We start from the raw sequence: 12,839 nt of genomic DNA, 5'->3' as shown, positions 1-12,839 counted from the left end.
TCTTTCTCTCTTGTTGCTACAAAAAGATTGTCCTAAGGTTTTATTTTGAGGAACTTAGATATATGTGCCATTTATTTAAGTGGCTTACTATACATGATGTTTCCCAAATATTTATCAATTTTGGTTTAATTTATCTACTATGATCATTTACCAAAAAAAGGAATTTGTAGATAATACAAGGAACACTGACCCCAAGACAGAAGTGGACATTGATATCCATCCAGGAACCTGAAATATCATCAGGACCCCACCCATAGATCCCAATAAATTGGGAACATAGGAGGGAAATCTTAAGTGAGTCTTAAATATGGTAAAGAGAAGCTAAAAGCGCTTTCTTAAAGAGAAAGGTAGGAGATAAATGTCAGTTGCAATTATGAATGCAGTTACATTGCTGAAGTAGGAGTTTATCATCCGTTTTCTAGGTTTCTTCCAAGGAAGATCAGTCCTCTGGAACCTTTGAGGAACGGCTCCTCAAATGAGTAGGGAGTGCTTTGGTACAGCAGAAGCAGTGGACTGCTGTAGCCACTCTGTAGTACAACACTCTGGCCTTTCAAAATTTATCATCTTGTTACAAGAAATACATTTAGAAAGTCAACTTCCAGTTTCAGCATCTTCAGAATCTGCCTCAGCTTGCAGGTTGGGGCCTTGAACTTCCTGAGTCACTCAGCCACACAATTGAGCATGGAAGAGTTATTAGTACTGGTCATTTCTGCCCAACACAGGATTCCTCAGAGAAAGGACCTTTGCTACAAAGCTTCCTGGCAGTACAGCTGGGGCTTATCCCTGTTTGTTTCATGGTCCAAGGCTCTTCCTGTTTACTTCACCCTTGTTTCTTTCCTACCAGTTTTCCTTGTTCATCACTTTATCTTTCACAGAAAGTTGACACAACTAAAGCAGATTCACCCTTAATTCTATTTCAGTGCCTGTTTTCCAAGGGTTCTACTAGAGGGCCAAACTCCATAATATGTTGCAACAATTTTTGTTAAAGATTGTTCAACTGAAGACTTTTTCATTGTATCTAGTCTGCCTTATGCAAATAAAAATCAATTACCTTTGCAATTCCCTTGCTTTTTGTCATCCCTATTACCAATATGGACTTCATTTCTTCAAAGATTTATTTTCTCCTCTTTCTTGACATGCTCCTGTTTTAACTCCTTTGATTGCCTTTCACCACTTTTTCCCTGAGATCTTGTTCTTTGTTTTTAGATTTCGTCCACAAGCTTATTGCTTCAATAACTTTCATTCATAGCAATACACCTGGTAACCAGTTTTGTATCTGCTCAATTTCTACATTTTTCTGGTAATTCTTCTCCAAGGAAGAAATTCCTTTTCCTTTACTTCCCTTTTATTATATCATCATATAGGAATGTTTTATTTTTCATCTTTGAATGAGGAGACACAGAAAACTTGAGCCATGCTCCAAGTTAGAAAGAATTTTTCCTAGTTTATGTGATGTTCCTTAGCACAGGGTTGTATGAGTGTCTTAATTTCTTCCTGGACAAGTGATTGACAGCAGCAGTATTGCTCACGTCTCTGTTTCGCTTGCCTCCCTTTTCTTCCTGAACATAGGCATATCTTGTACTTGTGTACTTGGCAGCTCCTCTTTTCCTTCTAGAACTACAACTAAGTCCAGGAGAGCTCCTGCCAGTGAACACTCACTGTTTCCATTGTTCAAAATGAGTCCTAGTTTTTCCTTGTAAGAGGTGCTGCCTACACTCTTCAGTGAAGTATTCTACAAACCCTTCCTGAACCTGCGCCTCTGTTTAATTTCTGTGGTGTTGGAAACCCATCGTTGCATGCTAATATAGCTTCTAATTTTATCAAAGGTGGATAATGCATTTCTTCTCTTTTATCTTTATTATTCACCTAGAAGAGAAAGATAAAGAACTGTTTATCTGTTCCAATATTTTAAACTAAATATTTTTCTATTCAGATTTTACACAGAATGCATTGGGGATAAAAGTTTTAAAACATTTTTTTTTTTTTTTTGCTTTTTGTTAATCATATATATCTAATTGTCCCTATTTATTGACTCGATTTAGGAAGAACATGGTAAGAAAGACTGACAGCTGAAGGGAAAGGAAAGGCCTGATGAGGAATGAGAGCTCTCAGAGAGTTCAAGAAGCTCAGTTAAAGCTTAACAAACTAAATTACATTCAATTGACAAGTTTGTAATTTTTCTACCAAAAATTAGAAAAATGGAGTCCCAGAAACAATATTGATTTTAGAAACATTAATGATTGATTTATTTTTACATATAGTGTTATACAAAACTGAAGTTACATTTAATAAGAAACGTTTACCATTTCTTTAACTTAATAGTATTAAAAAACTTCCATGTATTAAATTATTATAATAGTTTATTTTAACAACTTTAGAATATTTTATCCTTTGTAAACTATAGTTTAAAAAATAATTTCACTAATGCTATTTGTATTTTCCTTTTTTTTTTCTTTTTGCTATAAAAATAACCTCATAATAGTTGGAAAATCTCTTGCTGTTCTGAAACTGAGGTTAATGCCAAGAGCTAAGGATAAGCTAAGTTACTAAGTACTTTATATTTGAAAAAGAACTATTAATGAGCAGTGAACAAATGGAAGCAGATGTCTTTCCTCAAAGTTTACAGAGGTGTGTGGTGATTAATTTAGTGTCAACGTGATTGAGCCATATGGTACCCAGATATTTGGTCAAATGTTAATCTAGGTGTGAGGACGTTTTGAAAGAGATTAACGAATTGATAGACTGAGTCAATTAGATTGCCCTCCCTCATGTGAATGAGCCTCATACAATCAATCAAAAGCCTGAAGGAAACAAAGACTTGGACCATTTCAAAACTGGGAAATTCTTCCTGACTGGCTGCTTTTGAGCTAGAACATCAGTTTTTTCCATCCTGTGGACTCAAATTCAAACATCAATTTATCATGGGTCTTGAGCCACTGACTTTTGGAGTAGAGTTATACCTTTGTCTCCACAGCTTGCTCACTGCAGACTTTGGTACTTAATAGCCTCTATGGTCATCTAAGCTAATTCCATATCAATTCTTATTTTTTACACTATATAATACACAGACAGAGAGAGACAGAGAGATGCACAATTTCTTCAGGGAACCCTGATTAATGTGATAGAGCCTTTGATACTTAACCATCACAGTAACATAAATGATTCCTCAAATATAAAGCTCAGTGAGGGAAAAGAGCAACAGACAAGAGAAACAGGCTTTGCCTACAATGCAGTGTTTGAGGAAAGAGGCTAGTAATTGTTTTCTGTATAGAGGACTTGAGAGGGGAGCTTCCTTTGCATGATAAGTCAAGTAAGGCAGCAGCTCCAAACCAGTAACAGAGACAAGAGAAAGGGAGAGCTCATTCCAGGTTTGTGTTTGTTTGTTTTGGGTTCTGGTGGTTGAATCCAGGGCTTCAAAGATGCTAGGCAAAGTTATTTACCATTTAGCCAAATCTCAAGCCCATTTATTTATTTATTTATTTGGAGACATGGACTCATAACCAAGCAAGCCTCAAACTCGTAATCCTCCTGCCTCATCTTCCCAGGTAGAGCAACTGGGATTGCAGGCAGGCACCATGGCACTTGGCAAGAGAACTAGCTCTTTATCTGGCTCCTTGATCACTACAGTATTCCCCCAAGGGTGGAATAGGTCATGTTGCAGTTCCTGGAAGGATAACAGATAGGCATTTTTATTGTTTCGGGGTATAGAGCAACAAGGAAAGTCTAGAAATTTCTGGAGCAAGAAGACTACTGGAGAAGCTGAACCAAGTGGAATTTGGGGATCTGGGTTAAGAAAGTCCCATGCCAGTTTTCCTTAACCCTGGAAGAACGTAGGAGCCCCAGTGCTGCCTGGTATTCCCAGAGAAGGAGCAGAGAGGGGACAACAGGAGAAAGGGAGAGACACCTGGGTAATCTCTGGCCAAGGAAGACACAAGGGAGGGCTGAAGGGAAATGAGTTTGCCATTCTCTGAGGAGAACTATGGTAGGATAAAACTGAGCACTGCTTCCTGGAAAATTATGCTTGCCACCAATTTAAGAGACCAACACAATGGCAGAGGGCCTGGGAGCAAATAGAATCAGATCAAATCCAGGCAAGAAAAAGGAGACCTTCTCCCACCTGGCCATTTACAAATGCAATCTGTCCTCTCCTAGTTCCCTCCCTGTCCTGCTCCCAATGCCACAGAGGCTAGATTTTGAAGGAGTGGGCCCAGAGCCACAACTGTTGACCCTGCCCACCTCTCTGTCACCTCCAAACTCCTTGATTCACAAACCTATTCAGGCTGAATTTGGTTTGTGCTGGAGGTGGAGGTGGTTTGAATCAAATTTCATAAAATGTGATAGTGCTTATTACATTTCAGTAAAGTATTTGGAAGTTCATAAAGTCAGCTCAAAATCTTGTTAGTGTTAGCAAAAGGGAGATTTGACACTGCACAGTTTAAATAAGTGACTAGAAGGGAAAAAAAGTTATTTCAGAATAAAATATCTAAAAAAGTTGAAATTCTTTAGTGAACCAAATATACCAAGGGATAGAAACTAAGAGTTTGCTGTATTATAACTATTAATTCCCCTGCATTTCCAATTGTTTCCTTAATATAGATTCCTTGAAGATAAGTTAGTATATTATTAAGACATTTTTGGTTATTGGAAATACATTTGAACTAGCTTTTATTAAAGAGCAGAGGTCATTATGATATAATCAAAGAAGTTTGTCATAAAATTCTAGGACATGCACACATCTGGCCTTCAGATATACATGCTAGTTACCAACTAGACTTTGAAACATTTTATAATTTTTTTCTGTATCAACAACATGCCTATACTTCTATTTTTGGCAGAGTAGGTTTTGGGGTTTTTGTTTGTTTGTTTCTTGCCTCTCTCTAGTCTAAATTTTTACATTAGAATTTTTAAATAATCTTTAGTGGCTAATAATTTTATTTAAGAACTATCTCAATTGAGAAAAAACAATTTTTCTAAACCCCTGATTTTCTAGCTCTTTCTACTGGATAATTCATCCTTGTTTCACTGACTAATATTCCACTTTACTATGTAACTGCTTTTCTTAGTCAGACTAATTGTGCACAGTTCTCTACTGATTCAATAATTACAGTTTCAGAATATGTTTTAGGATCTGGGAGAGTTAGCCTCTCTCAGCATTATACTTTTTCATTGTTCTTAGTTATTTTCCATTTCCCCCCATAAAGATGAATTATCTTGTCAAGATTTAAATGGAAACTTTAATGATAATTTGTACACTGGGATTTGCACTTCATCTGGAATATGGTAGGTAATTATGTGGTTTTTCATGTTATGCATATTATTTGTGTTGGTTGACTGCTTTGTTTTGTTTTTAGGCCATACATGCTTTTTAGAAAGGGCACTAGATATATTATTCCTCACTTACTTCTAAAATACTTTTTGCTACTATATAGGAACCAAGTTAAGTCATTGCATATTTTTATATGCATGGTCAATTACATAACTCTTAATAGTGCTAACAATTTTTTATGAATGAATTGTTTCTGACTCTTCAATCGGTTCTGGATTTTATATAAGATTACTCTCTGGTTTACATTGACTTTTCTGTTTTCTTTTCTGTCCCTGGGCACAGGAACTAATGCTTTTGCTTCTGCCTGCTTTAATGATATGGTGTATTTATACCTTGGAGTCTTAGTACTTTCTTCTATATGGGCTCTAAGAATGACAATGTGCATTGGGAAAAAACAAAGAATCCCATTAATATGAATTATTTATAGTGTATTGACTAACAATATCTGTGCTCACAAAAGTCAATTAAACAAGATTAGATATTGTGGCAGATTTCAAACAGTGCTCTGAAATGATAAACTACAATAAAAGCATCAAAATGCATAAAAAGCCTGTGGCCCTGGTAAATGATTCTTTTGCTTCCAACAGATCAGCCACTGCTTACAGGTCCAAAACTGAATGTGCTGTGTCTCCCTTCAAGAACCAGCCTAGGTCCAGATGCCCTGGGAAGCCTCTGCCATCTGGAAAGATCCAGCCAATGCCATTTTAATTGTATCTTCATGAGGGTAGGGTAGGTGTTCTGGAATGGCTTAACCCTCTTATGGGAAACAGACTTCTCATGAATTCAAATGCCTATCATATATTCCTAGCTAGATAAAGCTTCCTTCTGTTGGAACCTCTTAATGTAGAGGAAAGACCACATTCAGAAATAAGACAAATGTGGTGTCATTTTTCCCATGTAGGTGCCCTGGTATCAGACACAGGGGTTCTGTCCTATTTAGGTTAGTCCTCTTGGAGAAACCAGCAGCCTGGGCCTTCAGTAGCTGATATCCCCAGGATTCTCATTGTCAGCCAGGTTGTTGTTGTCAGTGCCACTTCCTTTGTTCCTCCCTTTTATCTCAGAGCCACTGACCTGATACCAATTGAGCTGAGATGAAATAATGCTATCTGTAGATATTCACAGTGGTCTGAGTGGGAGGCTTGACATCACTGTAACTAGGAAAAAAGGTTTTTAAAAAGTGGAGCTAGCAAACAGCAAAGCACACAAGCTGCAACTTTAATTGGAGTTGCTATGTTGAACAACAAAGGAAACAGGTTGACTCATTTGGTTTCTATTGTACTGGAGTGATAGGGTTATTTTAGTATGCGTCCTAGCTATTCCTTGTAGAGCATCGAATAGAAATAGATTGGTCCAAGCCCCACTGAATACATTGGCTTATAATATAGTTTGCATTTAAATCAAATTTATAGTTGCCAAAAATAGATTCTCCTACTGAGCAGAAGTCATATAAGTAGCAGGCAGAATGATAAGGGTGTTTTTTGCCATTCATTCAAAAAGCACATGAGTTACTAAAGATACACTTTTCAATTGTTATCCATCCTACTGAGACTATTGCAAGAGTTCAGTTTCTTCTCAATTACCCTGAAATGATGCACTTTTGTGTGATGTTGTTTTAAATCTCTATTATCTCTAAATGTGTTTTCCTGCAATACTCAAAGGTGTTGTGTAAAACACCAGGAAGCTCAAAAGATTGTTGTTTCTTTTATTTTCATTTCTCTTCCCCCCTTTTTTTCCTTATTTTTATGAGGGTTCATAGGTATAGTTTAGCTTTATTATTCTCTCTCTCTTGGGGACATTTGGCAGTGTTTGGAGATATTTTTGGTTGTTACAACTGTGCAGAGATAGAGGATTTGCCACTAGCTAGAGGGGAAAAGGTCAGAGATGCTATTAAACATCCTACATTGCAAAAGAACAGTGCCTTCTAGAAGGAGGTATCCAGCCCAAATATCAGTAGGGTTGAGATTAAGAGACCTGGATCCAGAAGAAACAAGATCGATCAGATTTAGCTTTTATATGATTTGTATAAGGTGAATTGACATATCTTCACTCTTAGATTTTGAATTTAGATAGAGGAAATTAGTGCCTTGTGGGACTTCTGTAGATGGAGTCTTCTCTAAGAAGTTGCCAATGAGTCTTTAAAATTTTAATTTTTAAAAAATCATTTCCTAGATTTGCCATTCATCCCAAGTTCTGATGTCACTTTTCTATCTCATATTCTTCCCCCATATTGATGATCTACATAATTGAAGGGGTTTTCTTATAGTAGAAAAAAAGCACACTAAAGTTCTTTGTAGTTACATTTACTTAGCAAGTGTGATACTTACAATAAGTTTTGTAAGTTGCTTGTTTGAAGGTTGCAGTTGATGGGAGTCAGGATGCACCATCTCAAAATATAACACTTTGGCTTTTTGAGAAAACAGAGGAGCAGGAAGTTCACTCTTAGCTTCCTGTAGCCCTTCTCCCCTACTGCAGGCAGCTAAATCCCCATTCAAGAGGTGCCCACCCTATGTAGCCAAAGGAAAGGAGCATTCTGATCATTCAAAGACAACAGACATGCCAAGGAGAATCTGAAAGCTGGGCATGCTAAGTTGTCCCTTGTTTATGACCATTAGATCATGCTCTTGTGTCCTCCAGCCACAGTTTCCCATTACCCTTCACTTTTCAATAAATCTGAGCATAAAACTATACATGTTTATTTTTCTTTTAATCTCCATAAGGCTCTCCTGTCACATAAAATCTATTTCAAATAAGTTTGTATGCTTTTCACGTCCCAATATGTCTCCCATTATAGTGGGCTGAAGCCATGAACTTAGCAATAAATGAGAAAGTGACATTTTCCCCTCCTCTGGACTGAGAAAGCTAAATTTTTATATATAATTTGATTCTATTGAGATAAAGTGAGGAGACTTTGGTGAAACCCAATTAAATGTGTGTATAGTTTCCCAGCTCTACTTGAGACTCAGTCTTCCACTTAATATGTTGACCCTTTAATCCCACTTTCATTCTTTCATTTTTACTGCTTCTTCTTTTTTTCAGGGTTCTGACAGACCATGTCAGCCTCTGAAGTTTTTCATATAATAAAACGTCCTTATAAAACCTGAAAAAGTAGTATACACATTGGAGAAGCACTTGATTCAAACATGATCCACATCAAACAATAAAATCCATATGTGTGGAATGACTAGGCCAGTCATTATACAAATAAGGGAGGGAACACCAAGATCTTCCTGGTGCTACCTACATTCATACCTGGTATGGAGCCTTGGTAAATATATACTTCTACTAGACCCTTTCTTCAGGCTTCCAGGTTTAGAGTTGAACAGATACACTAAAATTGTTCCAGGTTTAAACAGATACACTAAAATTGTTAAAAAAAATTCTGAAACAGCCCTAAGACAGGAAAAATGTGCTTTTTTTCAGAAATACTTATTAAATATCAAATGTTCAATCTTTATTATCTCCTAAAAATGCCAAAATAAAGAATATCAGTATTTAAGGCAATGCTTTTCAACTGGGAAAGTTTCTGCCCCCAGGAAACATTTGACAATATTAGGAGACATTTTGGTTTTCTCCAGTGGGAAAGTGTAGGTGGTGTTGGCATCTTGTTGATAGAGGCCAGAGTGCTATTGAGTTTTCTACAATGTCCAGGAAAAAAAACAATAACAAAGACTTATTCAGCTCCAAATGTCAATAGCATCAATGTTGAATAGCCCTGATGCAAAGGATGAACCCAAAATGAGTTCTTAGATGAACCTCATCACCCTTAATGCAGAGTAAGAACCAGACTAGAAAACATGTTTTAAAACTTATCATTTCTTTTTATCTTTTTCTTTACTTTAAAAGGAAGTACTTTGTGAGTTAGTACTCCATGGTACTAAAAAAAATGTTTATTAACCTTATAAATCAAATTAAAATCTACATTGCAGTTTTTATTCCCATTTTTTTCTTACATTAATAGTTATCATTCCACAGTGTACAGCTTAGAAGGCAAACTAGTCTTTCAGTTACTTGTTAGAAAACCCTAGACAAATCTGATTTACAGTAGTCTAAAAATATTCTCCTGAGAATAACTCTTTCTTGAATTGTACCCACAGGGTACTCTAGATCCCTTCAACTAATATGCCACTTTATAAACACAGCAACAAAATCCCCAAGGTCCTATTGGGTTCTGAAACCATAAATTTTAAGTAAGGCATAGTTGGAATAAATAAAAAGAGTTATTTTCTAATTTAGCATGTAAGAAATTTACAGAATTTCTTTTCTTCTAAGATGTAGTGCAAGGTAAAATGTTAGGTTTGCTAAAATTAAATAGCAAATAAAGAAAGTAACATAAAAGGAGGGGAGGGAAGCGGATTGTGATTGTAAATAATGCATTATTAATGGAAAATAGATATTCAGATTGTGTTCTCGACCTTCAGTGTCAGTAAGAACCATGGACAGCACTTTTTCCCTGTTGTTGCCTGAGCTTCTGTGACGCTAATTCAGAGAAATTGATAGATAGAAAGGGTTGTGAGTCTGAATGGTATGGTAGGTTTTCGTTCAACTTTAACATGTATGAATTGAAAGGGGTTTTGTAAATATTTTAAACAACATGAATGAGCTGAGTTTATTTTTCTTAGCTGATAATATGTGAACACTAAATACAGATTATGAAGATTACTAATATAGATAGCCTACTGCAATTAAAATATTTTAAATTATATTTTATATTTGAGGAAACTAAAGTGCAGAGTTCATTTAATTTTCTCAAAGACCCACAGACAGTGAGTGGAAGAGTCAACATTATTATGCTAATAAAAAAGGAAAACTAGAAATGATTCATGAATAAATTCATTAGCCAGTATTTTTGACATATTAGTATATATCTCAGCCCAGACCTTTATGGGCACATATAAAAAAATTTATGAAATTTAAATCATACTATTTATATTGTCTTTTGATTTTTTTTTCTCACTTAATAATGCATCATATAATTTGAAGGATGTGATTCCAAATCTGCAAGAAGCATTCTCCATTTTGGCAACTAATTAGTAATCTGTTGACCTCTATGCTCTAAGATGTTAAGAATGTTTACCACCAAAACCTAAATAACAGAGAAACGAGATGAATTTTAAAAATTCTATGTAAACCCAATTTAAAAAAAAAAAAGAGTTATCTAGTGCAAGACATTTTATGTCGCTTAGAAGTCTAATGCAGACAGTAACTATACAATGGGAAAAACAGATCACTGCTTTCCCCAAAATAAACTGAGAAGAAAATACTGTTGTTTTTAAAATTTTCTTTAACTAAAGAAAAAAGGTTTAGTATAATGGTAAAGTAATATAAATCTATGAATTATAAACTTTTAAAATTGCATACTCTGAGTGTAAGTAAAGTACACATCAACCATATATGTACAATTATTTACTTATACATTATATGCATATTCTACTCTACCAGTGTACATTATATAGTAAAAATTTTTTAAAAAGTTATATTTTTAACTTTTCAAGAAACCTTCTTGCTATTTGCATAGCAGTTGCCCCATTTTATATTTCCACCAAAAGCATACAAGGGTTTTCAGTTTTTTCACATCTGTGACATTATTTGTTATCTTTTGTCTTTTTGTGAATAGCCCTCCTAACAGGTAAAACATCATTAGGGTTTTGATTTGCATTTCTCTAATTACTACTGACGCTGAGCATATTTTCATATACCAGTTGGTTATTTGTATATTTTCTTCATAGAAATATCTATTCAAGTCCTTTGTCCATTTTTAAAATATTTAGGGCAATTTTTTACCTAGATGTTAGCCCCTTATCAAATATGTCTTAGAAATACTTTCTCACATTGCATGGATTACCTTTTTACTCTATAAGTTGTTTCCTTTGCTGTGCAGAACTTTTTAATTTTATGTAGTCTCACTTGTCTGTTTTGGCTTTTGTGACCTGTGCTTCCAAATCATATCTGAGAAATATTTGTCAGAGTAATGTCAAGAAGCTTTTCCCTTGTATTTTCATTTAGAAGATTTATAGTTTTAGATCTTATATTTAAGTCTTTGATCCATTTTCAGATGATTTTCTGATTGGTGTAAAGCAAAGATCCATGTAAATGGGACCCCACATGTAAAAAGAGAAAGACAGATGAGGAAAGTAAGATGACCCAAAATTAACAATATATATTAAATACTCCCCCAATTTTAAAATATGTTGTTATATTTTGCCAACATTACCAGCAAGTTTCAAAAAACAATACACACTTAGGGTAAAGTTCATCTTGATGTAGTTGATGTAAATACATACCTTAAATAGATCTTGATGAGTCAAATTTCTTTTTCCGATTTTTTTTATGTCATATCCTGTTGGACTTTTGTCATTTTAACTCTTCATGTATCTAATTCATCTCATACAAAAAAATTCATAACCAAAAAACTGCAACACACAGCCATAAGCTGAATAGAAACACAGAAATATCACAATATTGCAGATTTTTCTTTTCCCAGAAGATCCATCTTTTGACTTAATGTGAGTCTTCTGGCATATGGATTGAGTGAGGTTCCAAGATCATTAAGAACATGGATATTAGTAAAAATGTAATAATAAATTATAGCATTTTCTTCCATATTGTTCTGGTTCATCTTGATTCTTATGATATTAAGAAAAATACTTCTGTGAAGTATTAAAGGTAAAATGTATCTTATCATGTGTTAAAGAAAGAGTGAGAGGAAAGGAAATATAATGTTTCAGATAGACTTGCAGTTCTAGTGACCTGGTCAAGAACAGGAGGAAGGAGTTCTATCCCAAAAGGTGCAAATATCAAGAAAGTCTATCTATTTTTGTTGGTTCATTCTTTCAGCAAGTATGTCTTGAGTAGGCCTAACTATCAAATATGTGCTGATGGGAAATTAGTCAGTAGAGAGCAAAAGTAATAATATATGAGAAGACGATGATTGACAGAGGAAAATTGACTGCAGGGCCAAAGGCTGAGCTATTGCAACAGACAAATGGAGAGCTTTCTTCAATTAACAGAGCAGGAGTGATCCAGGAGACTCCATCTAGAAAGATTCCACCTGATCATACTGTTCAGTGCCCAGAAATAAATGCAGGAGAGGAGTGAAAAACAAAGAACCATTATGATAATGCAGAACCAGCAGAACAAGAGATGGTGACCTGGAGGTGAAGCACAGTTATTTTCCTCACCATTTCAGGACTAGTTCAAACAAAGAAAGACAGTAAGGACGATTTGATAATGAAACCAAAGCTATCTCCTGTATAAGCTATCTCCTGTATCAATACCTTATAATGTTGAGCATGTTCTTTTAAGTATTTGGGATACACAAAAGAACAAATAGATATGTATCTTGCTCCCATAGTTTACATTTTTTTCTTTTACTTGAATTTTTTAAATGTATGAATAATTGAATGTGAGTTCACCTAATAATTTGAGATGTCATTCTCAAATAAATTTATTTCTACATCTTGAATAGAAAAAAATCAATATTGGATAGGAAGCAAAGGGAATACGGTAGATGCTC

Source organism: Callospermophilus lateralis, chromosome 4 (assembly GCF_048772815.1).
Source record: "Callospermophilus lateralis isolate mCalLat2 chromosome 4, mCalLat2.hap1, whole genome shotgun sequence".
NCBI classification, from domain to species: Eukaryota; Metazoa; Chordata; class Mammalia; order Rodentia; family Sciuridae; genus Callospermophilus; species Callospermophilus lateralis.
The sequence above is the reverse complement of the archived record's forward strand: the minus strand, read 5'-3'. Positions refer to the sequence as shown.